The following is a 15,069-nucleotide window of genomic DNA, read 5'->3' as shown; positions in this document are numbered from 1 at the left end:
GAATGATCTTCAGTCCCTAATGAATTAATCAAAGCACATGTGCATGCAGTGATGTGGTATCTCAGTCTTATTTGTTGATAGTTCATGTAAACCAGGAAGAGCAAATGCTGAAGGGAAACAGGGTAGAAAAGCATAAGTAGAACTAAGGGTTTTAGTGACCCAGACTGTTATCCTGTCAGTGGGAATGAATATTCATTTGTCTGTTTATTCAACAGACTTTTACATTAAGCTAGACTGTGCGTGCGTGCATGCCTGCGTTTCAGTGGTACGAATGGGCAATAGAAATCTGCTGGGCAGTAGAGAGTCTGAACTCTGTGCCTGCATCTTGGGAATGGTTTTGCAAATATCCCTGCCAAAAACAGCACTCACTTGTTCAAAGTTTACAGTGCTCAATCTGTTTGCTCGTAGAAGTGTTGAAATTTGCCAGTGATGTGCTGTGTTTAAAAGCAGATTATTAAACAACCATCAGCAAAAATGTATCCCTTTATATTTGTGCTTTCACTGTCACAAAGGTTATTACATTTACAGGAAAGTTTCAGCTGTTGTGATTTTATTCGGAATAGCCTGTTTAGTCCTATTTTCATGCCATTTCACTTCTAGGTAAAATTTAAGGTTTTGGTGTTTTATTTTCTTAAACCCTTCCATCTACTTTAAGAAGAGGTATTTGTTAAAACGTGTGTTTGTTCCCTGAGTTACAACTACAAATAACAAGTACGTGCATATTTTTGGCAAGTGATATTTTAATCTATTTTAAAATATAAAAAATAGAAACTGATTCTACACTAAGATTTTATAACTGGAACTAGAGAAAGTCAGCTCTGTGTGGCTATGGGGTTTTATTCTACTTAAGCAAAGTACTTTGTTTCAAAATGAATCTGCTTTTAGGGAAACTTTTCATATATTCGATATATGTGATTCTTAAAAGTCCTGTGAGAAGAGGAAGCATAAGCTGGATTGATAGGTTACCTGTAATTCAAGAAATGACAACATTAAAGTTGGACATAAAATCTCAGTTCTGATCTATGGATGTGTTTTATGCTTCTGTTTTAAAATGGTATGTGATCATGCAATTTAGAAAATATATCCTGTAACATTTTTTTCTGTAATGTTAATGTCATATGTATTATCTCAAAAATACTTACTGTACTTTCATTATCCAAATGGTCCAGAATATCTGTATTGAGTGAGACTTTCTATATAGGTTATGTTCTCTAAGGTGTATATTTTAATAATTTAGTCAATGGCCTCTTATGTGTTTTCTCTTCAACCAGCAGTGCAACCTCTTTTGTACAGTTGAGGCATTTCCATTTCTAAGCATAGTCGCAAATGTCTGTGACCTATTGATACCAGGACGTTTTTGCTATTCGTACCACCCATGTCGATGACTTCTGCATGGCTTGATTCTCTGCAATTTATGATCTGAGAAACTCAGAACAATAGATGTTATTTGTAAGTATGGAATACCCAGAAAAATACGCAGTATTGTAAAGTGCTGTCCTCAAATCCCTTCTGAAAATGAGTCACTCTGAGGCATCTCTGCTTCATAAGGGGTCTGCTCTCATGACCCATTGAGTAACTCATGCCTATCCTATATTGCTACATTTTTTTTTTTTTTGAACCTTCCTGGTACTCCCAGCAGGGAAAACTCAAGAGTAGTTGTCTTCTGCAAATAACAACAAAATACCTATCTTATAACCTTGGTTTCTTTGTTTTAGTTGATTCCTTAGCATTTTCTTTTTCTGTTTTCTTTAAATTTAGAGTATTACATTGAAATTAGTTCGGTTACAATTTTCTCTCTTTTTTAGATGTATATAAATTTGAAGTAGTAGCCTTGACACTACTTCTGATTTACTTCGTTTTGTGTAAATGTGAAATCCTAGAATGCAATGACACTTTATAACCCAGGTACTTTGTGGGTCTGACAGCTGAGCTCCCCGAGTTGTGAACAGGATTCAGATGTGCATTTTTGTCTTTAGAACATGTAAAATTTCTTTCTCGTTGTCTGAGCAGTATAGCTATGCTTACAGCACTCCCGATTCTTCCCTCCTCTGGTGTTTTTGCGTGAGATAAGTCACTGTGCCCATTATGTAAGCATCCTGTCATGTCTCTTAAGTGATCACACTGATTTTAATTTCCCTCCTCTTTCAAATCACCAGCCGGTTCCAGCATGTTGCTTGTTGTCTTCCTTACTGATACAAAACCACACTCAAATCTGCAGTAGTCTGTTTCTGAGACTGCCTGGTCTTAGCAGCAGTCAGTGCTTCTAACTTGCAAGAGGTTATTTTACTCAGGTACATCACTTGTTACGCTAATTTATCATACAGTATCTTGTGCTCTTGTGGGGTATTTTTGTTTTGTTTTGTGGGTGGTGGGAAGCAAAAATGTCTTTTCATACTCTCTAATAATTCTTTGCAACCCAATGCAGATCTGCCACACAAGCAGATTTTAAGGAGATTTCCTGTCTTTCAGGCTTCAGGTTCTTGTAAATTGTGTGATGCAAGGCAATAGAAGATTTCATTTTGTCAGGTTATTTCCTCCTGTAGAGCATATTAATATGCTGTGACTTTATTCTGAGTCATCTCTCCTAGATGTTTTACAAAACTAGAAACAGTTGAATTTGGTTTTCCTGCTAATTAGCATGTGCCAGCTGCTACCAGAAAAAGCACACCTGTGCTGCTAGTGAGGGTACCTGGAAACTTGGGCATGATTCTTCTCCTTTAGCCTAGTGTAAATCAGATATTCTTCTGTTGAAATCAAAGTAATGGACTTGGTAAGCATAGGGAAGAGTTACAAATGAAAATTGGGTCTATGTGATTTATAGTAGGTGGATTCCAGAAGCAGTAATAGGTCTTAGCTGGTTCCTTATGCAAAAGCGTGCAGTTGACATGAAATGCTAATAGATACATAAGTAACTACGGTACTATGTTTTTGTCCACTGTATTCTCATACGTTAGTTACTGTCTTTTTGAAAATATGGTCTTTGTTTCAAATAAATGAAACTGTGCCTGTAAGTTTAAAATAGAAAAGTGAAGATGTATCAATATTGTTCATGCTGTAAATGCTTCTAAAGACAGAGCTTTATTTGTGGGTTAAGTGTACGTCATTATCTCGAAGTTAGAGTAATCGTACTTATCTTTCTTTAGGAAGTGTGTTCATCAGAAAACATCACTAAGCTTTCCGTCTGCTATCTCCTTATACAGATATTAGAGGAGTATAAAGTCTTTTTGTTAGCTGATGAGCTGTTTAATTACAAGATAAGAAACAGAGCTTTGCTCAGTGGAGGAAAAGTGGAGTTTTTCTATCTGCATTCAGAAGCACATTCAGAAGCCTGTCTCCTCCAGTCTTCACTGGAGGTAAAGGCAGCCTCCAAAACCCGGGAGAATTTCATCAAAGTAGTTTATGGATGTTTTCTCTTAGGTTTGTTCATACATACAGAAATAAAATATCTAAATCATGAAGAACTGCATATTTACATACAGTCAGCAGTTATCTGTAGAGCTATACTGTTAAATGTCTTAGAATAGGAAAGAAGAAAGAAGATTTAATAGTTGTATAGACAGCCTTACATACATATGTTGAAATCGGGAGTTCTAGTTAGAATTTCATACTGGGGCAGGATTAAGGGTTCTGCAGTGAGATCAATGCTTGAACTATATGTGAACATCATTTTTGGTATAGATTGACTAGGTTCTTGAAGGAGTTACAGATGTCGTTCAAGGTTTTTCTTTCTCTGTTCCACTGTAATGACAGATAAATGGGAGTTACTCCACTCCGTTCCCAAATTAGGAGAAGTGTTAACAACGTGTTTTTGTTTTTGTTTTTTTTTCCTCTGGAGTTGTTTTTTTTTGTATTTGATTTGCCTTTGTATGGATATGTTGGCATTCCTGTCATGCTACAGTGCTTGCTTCTTCCAGCTGTTGATTTTTTTTTGAAGAATGGCTGTGGGGAGTTTTATTTACTGTTAGAAAACCTCACTGGATAGCTGTAATTTCGTAATAGATAGTGCAAAGCAGCATTAGCCACCAATGTTTGGATACCCATAGAACATAAATCAATATGTAGAGTAAACAGAGGAGTATTTATGTTCTGAAGCATTTGCTTATTTGCTGTTGGAGTCCTAGTGATGGCATATGGCTTTGAAAATAAGTCTGTAATATGTATGTCCAAGCTGTAACTGTAGTATTTAAGACAATCCTACAAAAATGTGATTTTTAGACAGTGTGAGAAATGTTTCTTATCTTCTGCATTTTTCTGTCTTTAATATATAGAATTAGTGTGGGGTTAGTTTGCTTTATTGACTAACTGTTTATTTCCTGCGTGTGTTGTGAAGTAGATCTTACATGTTCTTATATTGTTTGGTGCTGATTAAAAAATAATAGGGGGAAAGGTAAGTGTATGGGATGCACTGTTCAAATTCTATGGCAAGTGAAGACAGAGGGTGTATAATTAAGCATCTACAGTGCATAAAATACCAAAATTAAAATTCTACACAGTCTTTACTTTTTGTTGCTTGTATTAATGCCGTCTCTACTGATACAATCACATGCTACTTTTTAAGCACATTAGTTTGACCTTACAATGCTTTTCTTATTACACTGCAGTAGACAATGTGTTAATAAATACAAGTTATTAGTGTGGTGATATGGAATATTTTATGACTTTCTTACTTGTTTCTGTTGTGTAAAGCTGCATAGCTGCTTGCAAGCTGCAGCAGTCACAAAGTCATCAATTTAACTGTAACAGGCTCATATCATAGCAAAGCTTTTAAGAGAAACATTTGAGCACGTGTTGTATATAGAGAGCATGCAAAACAGTTTATGTTGTCCTGGTGCTGTGTGTGTTTTAACTATTTGGACTAAGCTGCATTCACTCTAACAATGTATCTGCTTGGTGAGAAAGCAAAGGAGAATTTGTTTGATTTGTATTCAGAAAAAAATTGCATAGCATCTTTCTGAATATCTCAGAAGTATGCTGAATTGTTCAGGGTTTTTTTTACTCTTGATATGATGTAACTAAAGCTAGTGAAGCACAAGTTCTTTTCTTCTTCATGCAATTGTTACAGTGCATTTAGGAAACTGTTAAAATACATTGGTGTAACTTTTTAGTACCGTTTGTCCCACTGAGAGAGGAATGTTGTGGCTGGAAGAAAGCAGGGTAGCTGTGGTGTGAGAAGTATGAAGAAAAAGTAAGTAGGATGCTCTGTAGCAGCATGATCCCTAGTAAAGTTTAGCACATCATTTTCAAATTGCTTCTGTCTGTAGCGCTTTTAAAGGTTTTGGCAGGGACTTGTTTTCTTTGGGAGCTGGTGTGATATGGCAGATTGTTCAGAGGTTTCTCCAAAGCTCTGTTCTGAACACTTTGAAAATATCCTGAAATGAGGCAAAGTTAAATCATACAGGCCTGCCCTTAGAAGAAGATTAGAGACTGAATTTATTTAGTGTCTGTTCTTTTTAACTTGCCCTTGCCAATGGAAGGGAAGAAAAGGTGTGGTGCTTGATTTAAAACAAGTGGGTGGCTTTTACCCACACACAAGTGATGCCTTCCTTATTGCTAAGGCTGTGTGCCACCCCTGGGTTTTAAAAAGGAGGCTGCTTGGAAGTACATGGCTGGGATAATGTTAGTAGTATGGGCGTGCTTACTGCCCTCAGAAAAATCCATGTGAGATTTTTATTTCTTCCAGGTCTAGGTGTCCTGGTTCTTTCTGTTGCTGAGTGCAGGCAGTAAGTGTGCGCTGGGAACACCTCGGACGTAGGAGCACAGCTGTAGGAAGGACATAGCAGCATTGGAAAAGGGCCTTCTGCAAGGCTGCCTGCAACAGTTCTTGTCCAGCTGCCAGTGTCACATCTGGTGTAACCTGTAGTGGTTCGGGGAAGATGGGAATCTGCCGGACCAGATTTTGTAGCAAAACCCAGGTAGCCTCTGACGGTAGGAGAGCCTGGCCTTAGGATTAAACCTTCTTTTCTCTGTGTTTGCAGCCCATCTTACCCCTGTGGGCTCAGTGCATTGCGAACTGCCCTGTTCCTAAGCCTGGAGCAGCCAGTCGGGCACTCGGCTGAATCTGTTGCAGTTGTCAGAGGGTCATACTTCAGGGATAACACTGCTGGCAGCTAAAACCTATGAATTAGTAAAAAAGTAGCGCGTGTGGATGTTGGAGTCATTTTTTTGTAGGCTTTTAAAAACATTGTTTGATCATGCAGTGTGTGACCTTTCAATCTTCATTAAATCCACCCATTCCTTGCGTTTTTTTTACTTCTGTTCTGTTTGCCTTTGTCACAAGTTCTTTCCTGGATTATCATTCATTAGCTTTTCCAAAGAGATTAACAGTTCCTTAAAACAGGATCATGTGCATTCTGGTGTTCTGTGTGAAAGCGGAGCTGGAGAGCAGAGAAGCCGCAGGATCCCTATAGAAATTTGAAGACAATTTTGATACTCTAGTCCACTCAAAAATCTGCTGATACTGTAATGTTTTTTCCCTTGCCAGGACCCTCCTTGCCTGGTGTCATTTCTTGAGCCCTCCTGGGATGAGATTAGTCTAAAACAACAAAGTAGCCAGATGTCTGGTTCTGAGAGAGTCCCAGAGGCCAGGGTATGGTAGGCAACAGTAATCGCTTGGGGCTGAAGATCAAAGATACCTGAGAATTACTTATGGGCACATACTATGTGTCGTTCCCATTATTAACAGTCTGAGAAAATTTGTATCCCTAATTAACCCTTTTGTTGGTTAAATTTTCTTGCCAGTACAGTCCTGCCTGTAATAACTATTTGTTATTTTTGGTACTGTTTCATACGTACATGTTAGTTTTAAAAAAGAAAATTAAAATGCAATACTCTCACAGTAGCAAATTTATGTAACCCATCCAGATCCTTTATGTCATGGTCATTTGTGAATGTCAGAAGTTAGCATGATTTCTTTTTGTTTACTGTGCTATCCTTAGGGCTGGTGTTATTCCTATCCAGAACTGTGTCAACAAGAATAGTTAACTTGTCAGAGTAGTGCTTTTAGTTCATTGCTTCCTAATCTAAAATGAAATAGAATCTAATCCCAGAGGCAGAATGTCTGCACATCACTGCTTTTTCCCCATATTGATATTTCTAATGAAATGCTAATTAATATTTTTAGTGATCAACGCTTGTTTGTATTATATAATCTGAAATAACAAACTAAGATTGTAAATGCTGTCTCTGAATTCTTGTGGTGCTTTTAGAACGAGTGACTTCTGGAGAGAGAGAAAAACATGATTGCAGCATTCTGTGCTTTTTTTTTTTTTTAATCCTCCAGATGAAAATATCAAGGTTGTGAGCGGAAAGTCTATTTTACAATGGCAGACGTTATCATTTAGTAGAATTGAAAACTGAGAACAATTTTTCGTAACTCTTGAATAATAAACTCTAGTTATCAGAGAGACCTGTTGTTTGTTATGACTGCTACAGTTTCACTTTCTTTAACAAGATGTAACATTAATGTGTGGTAAATACTGCATGTGGATGTTTGAGTGGGAAGGCATGAGTTTCTGGTCACACTGAATGTGTTTGCAGTTTTTTGCCTATATTACATGTGTTTAAAAATTCTGAGAGATGTTTTTGAGTGAGCAGTGAGTGAGGAAAAGATCCCTGGAGTGATTTAAAGGACTGAATTGATTTATCTGTTCCAGTCTTGACAGTCTCTCTTCAAAACACGTTGTTTGAGCAAGAAACCCCAAAAGCTCACCTGCCTAAAAGTGTGTTATGGTTTTTACATTTTCACTTTTGACGCAGGTATGTCTGCTGTTTGCATCTTCCAACACAGCCGTGACTGCAGCTCTATTGGTCCCACTCCTGTTCAACTGCATACCTCATCAGTCTTGCCCTACACCCAAAGGGGGGTTTAAAAAAACCCCAGCATGTAAAGAAGTGCGAGGGCAAAGTTTTCTGGTGATGCGGGGTTATTTCATCTTTCAGGTGCTATAGCTGTCAACAGGTGTAGCCGGTCATTTTATTACTATTATGGACCTCGTTAAAATTTTCATAGGATAGAGATGGGTATGTGCCTCTCAGACATGCAAGGGAAGGGGAAGGCTGTGTAGGAGTGGTTCACAGGCAGGAAATGGCTGTTTCCATACGGATGTTGGCATTCTGGATTTTGGATCATTCGTCGCCATTTATGTGCCATAATCCAGGCAGAGGGGCCTCACTGTGACTGACTGCTTGGGAGCCACAAGCTGCTCAAAAGATTCTGGCTCGCTAGCCTAACATAAAGAACTCAGCCCTCCATAACATTTGGATTCTGTTTTGTGCAACTCTTGTGGGTTGGGTTTTATTTTTCTTGCTTCTCAGTTTTTCCTTTGGGAAGCTTTTTCCTTTGGGAAGCATTGCAGTAGTTTTGGTTGTCTGTACTGCTCTGTTGAAGGTCGCAGTCAGAACTGGAATAGGTAAAATCCAAGTGTCTGTGAAGTCGTTCCTGCAGAGGCCAGTACGACCTTCTTTCAAGTTACCTCATGCAGGCAGCAAGGTGCTTCCCATGAAGGTGTTGAATCCGTAGTGGAGGTTTTGGGAGAGCACTACTAGATGGATTTGCAACATACCTGAGACAGAAATGCCTTTTACTTCATTCTCTTTTGTTATCTGCCTACAGCTCTTGGAAACCATGCCACAGCTACTGCGACAAGCAAGAACATGACATAGTCAGCAAATACTACATTAGTATAGAAGCAGAAGTACTACCGTTTCCCTCTTTGTTTTCAGGCTGGTAAAACTCCTATGTAAATTTTGATTGCTAGTACCACTTCTCCAGTTTAAGTAAAAAAAGTGGCTGGATCTGAGGTGATGCAGGAGATTCAAGTGCAGTGCTGGAGCAGAGAAAAGCACTGCAGACCTACTTGTCCCTGGCAGATGCCAGCTACTGTTTATGTTGAGGGAGGAAGTTATGAGATGCTAGTGGTTATTAAACCAGTAACTGGAGTTTGGACCTGGTGGAATTATTGGTATGTTCTGCAATTAGATTGTCCACCAGTTTCTTGTTCATGTACTACGTTTCTTTCCTGTACCACAAAATGTCTTGAGGACCCACAAAATAATTTTTTATTTGGACTTTAGACAGGCTTTAGAGCAATTTAAGTGCTTGAGTAGACTCAGAAATAAGTGTAAATTCCTTATACAAGCTGAATAAATTTGAGTACATTAAGGTGTTATATTGCATATTAATGAATACGGCTTCATTCTGGGTACTTCCATTACAATACAGTCTTTATGAATTTGAAATAATTTTTGTAAAGGAAAAAACATAGGAGCTAAAGAGACTGCCCCCTACCAATCTGTGGGAGCAGTGTTCTCTAGTTAGGGCTGATGAGTGTCTAGGGCTTGCAGGGTCATGTTTGTTCTGCTGGCACAGCGATGTATGGAAGAAAACAGTTGTCTGCACTAATGTGCTCCTCTCTGGTATTTAAGAACTAAACCGTAGGAACTGTGCTATCAAAGAGCAAGAGCTGTACAAGGAGTCAGGAAGAGCGAGTCTTGCAAAAGAAAATAAAACTGTGGTTGACTTGAGGGATAAATTGTGAAGGGAATTAAAATACGTCAGCATGGACCTAATAGTTTGTTACTTCAAGGAAATATGGGGTTTTCTTTATAGTGATGTTGTCATGTGAAATACATTTTAAACAACATGTATATGTTTTCCTCTGTATTGCAACTTTTATGTTTAGTAATTTCAGGGGTGTTCAATGTTTTAAACAGCCTATCACAACCTGAGCACATCCTGTATTAGAAGCTTAAGCCACAGGTTCCCGTTTAGTTATCAGAGCCATCGCAATGTTCTGACCTTGAGCTGTGTAAAATTAAATTAAAAAATCTATTGACTTCATTGAGACATAGGTCTGACCTAAAGATTGTGCCACGAAATAGGAAAATCTCTATTTCTGTCCACAAGTTTATTGCCATTCACATGTTTCATTCACAACATTTAAATTCGTAAGAAAAATGATGAATGTAACTAACATTGCAGCTTTCTGTTGTCATCCGCTAGCAACATGTCTGTAAGCACAAAGCATTCACCACCAACAGTAAAAGCTACTCGATGACTTGATTATACTCAAATTCTTGGTAGAGAATTCTTGCTGTGGATTTTCTGTTTTTTTTCCAGCATGTCTGGTACAACTTGACATTAGTTTGTGGATTTTTTGACCTATATTTTGGAGAAGGCAGGGAATTAATTAGAACAAACCTCTAGGAAACTACAAGTGTTCACGGGTTTTGTCTTCTAATCTCTCCTTTCCCTGGTTTATGGATAAGCGAAGTCATTTATATTTAGAGGTGTTGAAGGAGAAAAGCTGTAGTTAATATTCGAGGTGCTATTCAATTTTACATCACCAGTGTGATGGTAATTGGTTTGCGGGGCAAAGGAGACAGTTGGAAGGATCACGAGATAGTTGACAAAGCTCTTCCTCTCTAAATTGCAGGTCCTAAAAGTCTAAATCAAGTCATAGTAGATATATGAGCTTGTGTCTGTGTAAGAAGACTCTTGACTACATTAAAATATTGTGCAAACCCCTAGGTTATCCTAGTGTTTTATTGGTGACCCTGTGACCTAGAATAAATTCAACGCAAAGGGCTATTTTAACTGCACCCCCCTCCCCAGTTCAGAGGGGCGTGCGGCTAACGTGTTACCATGCCTGTGGTGGCAGAGAAGAATATCCACGTTGTGAGAATTAATTGCTTGTAAGCAGATTCTTTTAGATGTGTCATATTTTTCGTAACGTATAGTTTTTGTTACCATTATGTAGTCGAGGAATAGTCATAGGCAGAACTTTCATAACGGTTGCTTTCTAAAATATATAAATTATATAGCTGTCATTATTTTACAGTCTTTCTCTGACAGACTATTGTGACATGGATTACTATGCATTACGCTTCCTTGTACTGTTAATATAACAACCAAGCTTTTAAAATAAAATATGAAATTGCTTCTGAATATTTCTTTCTTTGAGAGGGCTAGATAAATGGAAATTAATGAGGTTAGGAAAATTTTGCTTCACAAGTGATCAAGTAAATCTGGCTTTGCACAGTCTGCAAAACATTATTTTAATAAGACTGTATTACATTTCTGTTGTGCCTTCCATTGTTAAGGGGAATTAGAGAATATGTATTTTTTAATGAAGTTGGAAGTTATATTAGAACCAAAGGCTTTTTTTCCTACTAGTCTTTAAGATTGTCTTGCATAATATGAAGGAAATAGTATCTTTTCCTGGCAAGTGTGTTTGTTATTCTTCTCTCTTGTTAAGTACCTGAGTTTGTACTCTGTACAAGCAGCGTATATACTGTAAATATATATAAATATACTGCAAAAACGGGTTTGTAAGAGATCTGCATTGAAATACACTGCATAATAAATGTAAACATTTTTTTTTTTTAGGCCTGAATAGAGGGGACATGTAAATTAGTATTCTGAGTTGTGGTTTGCTACCCAAAGCATTTGAAATGCGGGAATATTTCTTAGATATTAAGAAATGTTAGTTGGGAAAAGTTGTGCAATTATAAGCCGCCTTTAAATCAGCTGGTTTCATGGGTCTTGCGTCTGAAATCGGCATTATATGGTGATTCTTGGAAATTTCTTGTATGTGTGTTCGTACAGCTGAAACCTTGTCACAAGCTCTGTTCCTTAGTCAGCAGCCGTGTCCTGCGCGGTGGCAGGCCTTGTACCAAAGACTGTAAAATAGCTTTGCTGCTGAAAATCCCCCGGTGTTGCAAACAGAAAGAATAAGTAAGCCAACCCTGAACTGGTTTCCTTGGATGGCACAGCACAGAAATAACAAAGGCGGATGTCTGCCTTCTTCTTGGGTGTTGTTTTTTTTTTTTGTTTTTTTTTTTTTCCCCCAGCTCTTTCTTTCGGGGAAAAATCCAGAGGATGGGTAGGGCTGAAAGCTGCACCTGGAGAGTGGTGCTTTGTGTTTGAAATTTTGTTTCAAGGTCTGGTTCCCGCTGGCAGCAGCGGTAGGTCCTGTTAAAAACCCTAGACTTTCCAAAAGTTGACAGGCGGGGAGCGAGTCGGCTGGAAGTGACGCGGCAAGGTACGTTCAAATCGTAAATAAGGACCTGCAGCAGGTATACGTTAAGCAGACGTGGAAAAATGGATATGTGCGTTCCGTGGGAAGGTAATTGGGCACCGGGGCTTGGCGGGAGCCGGTGCGGCCGAGACGGGGGCGACCGCCACAGGTTGATGGGCAGGTGATCCAGTGGCTTCCACCCGGGCGGCGCAGGAGGCCTGCCTAATATGCTGTCTGCCCTAAGGGCCTGGGGGAACGCGGTTGGATTATTATGTTAATGCCTGAGCCTGCTGCCCTCTTCCTATCCCAGCTGGGCTCCCCGTTGTTAGGAACTGCTTTGCTCTGACAGTGGAGTAATATACTTCATGATTGAAAGGGCAAAGGGGCTCGCCAGAAAAAAGAGCAGGCTTGCACAGATATGTAAATGAAGAGGGGAAGGCTGCAGGAGGGTTCGCGGGTAGGTGCGGATAGAAAGTTTATTAGGAAACGGGTAATATAAATCTGCTAATTGAATTGTTATTTACAAGTCCCGTTTCCTGATTTGTTTCTTTGTGCATTACCCCCCCTAATGCTGATGTACAGTGAATTCGAAGTGCTTACCAAAGCAGGCACTTAGGTTGATTTATTTTAAACCGAGGTGCTATAATACACTGGTACCAGTGTACAATGCTGACAATGGTGTATTTTTCAGGACTTTGATTACTGTTTCACGCTCTGCCACTATATTGCTACGCTACAGCTTATAGTGGTGATATGATTCTTTTATATATTGTAGATAAGTATATCACTCTGAATTTTGTTGATACTTCCACAAGAGTAGCAGATAGATACAGATTACAGAAATATATTTGTTATGGTGTTAGAGCAAATTGAACTTTGATTCGACGAGATGGTGACTATGTTGTGATATTTTCTGAGGTCTTTTTCTGCAATAGAATTGACTAAACAGTGACTCAGTTTTACAGTGAACGTATGTGAGAGTTGAGATTCTGTTCTGTAAACGGATTATCTTTTTCTTTTTTTCTCTCCCCATGATGATGATATGGCCTGGTATACAAGAGTCTTTCTTTACCTTTTATCAAACTTTTATCAGTGGCAAACCTTGACAGGAAATACCAGCCAGATGTGATTTCTAACATCTGCAGTCGTCTACTTTACCCCCAAAGTGCTGATCACAGCCTACTCAAACAAATAGCTGTTAACCGAAATTAAACTTTTTAAAGTGAGAGCTGTTTTTGTGAAATGCAGCTAGTGTGTCAGATATAAAGTTGTTTGGTGAGGTGCTTTTCTTGTAGATTTAGCTGGTACTCTGTGTAAGATGTGATTTCTGATTTCTTCTGGTGTATAAGGTGACTTTTTTCTACCCTTCACGCTTTTGTTTGCATATCCCAATTCTGTTCCTTAGTTTTGTGTTCACATGTATTGCTACTCTGCATTGCTGTTAAGAAGGTGCGTCTGTCTTGGCACTGGGACCTCCTGCTGGGCAGGAGAGTCGACAGCTCTCGCACTTGTGACTTGGCAGTCGTGAATGTACTTCTTATGCAGTCTTGTCCACTTAGGTATCATAGGGCATCTTATGTTACTGAAGTACTTTAAGGTGGAAAAGAATCCTGGGTCTAGATTGCTTCTGCAAACTTAGTTTGGTCCGACTGCGCAGATGCAGAATGTTCTGGGCTTAAATGGTATGGCAGTGTACAATTTTGCTTCCACGCCCCATGCCTCATTGGGTGCCCGTGGTGAATAGCCATCACAGAACAGGTAGTAGCAGTATCTGTGTTCTGCTGGAGCCTGTGTACTTAACACAAAATTATTGATTTCTTTATCGAATTCTCCTTGGAGTTTTTTGTGGGCAAATCAGAATGTCGGCCCTGTCTCTACAGTTTATCAGTAAGGTGAGAAGATAGTTTTAACCACAAAATGCTGGAAGATAGACACATCGTTATAACAGAAATATTTTCCAGTTGAAGGAGTTTTTTTACCAATAACTGCATTTTTATTTTACTTTCATGTTGTATATGCACTTGGTTCTTCAGTAACTGCTTTAGAAATATGGAACTTGGGCTACAGGCCATGTTGAGTTGGGAACTTTTCCATTTTTTTTTTTTTTTTTTTTTTCTTCCTCCTGTGTATGCAATTTAGACTTTGTAGAAATTTTTCTGCTTTCTTTCAGGAAAACCTGTATGTAAATATTTTGTTTCAGGTCAGGTTAACCTGTGCCAGTTTTGCAAACAAATAGTTTTAGTCATACACATTTTTCAGCGTGACTTCGGTGCTCCATGCTTTCATTTCTCTTGATAAACTGATCTCCCTGGCTGTATCTTCTCAGTGTGTCATAAGAATTTAATAACAGTGCTGCATCGTGGACCAGCTGAAAAGCTTTGTGCAGCCATAAGCAGAGACAAGGCCATCTTCTCCTAGGCATGACAACGAGTCAGCTGAAAGCAGAAAAATACCACAATGAAATGGTTAAAAAGCAAAATTTCAATCATTGTGGGAGAAGTGTTTCTAGAGGTGGGGGGAACTTAATTTTAAAGCAGATGTTTAAATACTGGAATATCCTTTATGCTGGATATTTCAGTTTTCAGCCAACTCTGGATGTAAATGGAAACTGTAGAAGCTCAGTGAATGTTGCCACAAAGAGCATGTGCAACATAGACAGCAAGTTTGTGACCTTTTACAGTAAAACAAGCTTGTGCATTTCTTAGGCTTTCACATAGCACAGCTCTTGGTGAGCCTCTGCTCTCCACAGAATGTGAGTAGAATTCTGTACATGAAACCCATAGATTTTAACATTTTCTCTCCACCTTTTCTTCAGAGAAGTAGTGGTTATGTAGTATTCTTTCCCACTAGAGAATAAAGTAAGTTACTTCAAGGAAGTAATAGAAATATCTTTAACTTAGTTGAGTTGCTATGTATTTTATATATATGAATGAAAATTATGAAGAACGGTTTCATCACTTTTGTGGTTCATGATATACTCTTACTGCTAGCCAAGTAGTTGTGAAATCAAGTCCCTGACCTCGACTTGATTGGCATTTGAGTATTAATCCTT

The 15,069-nt window shown here is 38.7% G+C and overlaps 1 protein-coding gene across 1 annotated transcript in view; it reads left to right on the top strand.

Moving 5' to 3' along the window:
- SLC10A7 (solute carrier family 10 member 7) overlaps positions 1–15,069 on the top strand; it is a gene marked incomplete at its 5' end in the record, with an annotated part of 148,826 nt that overhangs the window by 25,765 nt on the left and 107,992 nt on the right. The window lies entirely within an intron of this gene.

Source organism: Vanellus vanellus (assembly GCF_965231255.1).
Source record: "Vanellus vanellus genome assembly, chromosome: 4".
In the NCBI taxonomy this organism is placed as follows: domain Eukaryota; kingdom Metazoa; phylum Chordata; class Aves; order Charadriiformes; family Charadriidae; genus Vanellus; species Vanellus vanellus.
Note: the sequence above shows the minus strand (reverse complement) of the source record. Positions and strands in the feature narration are given on the sequence as shown.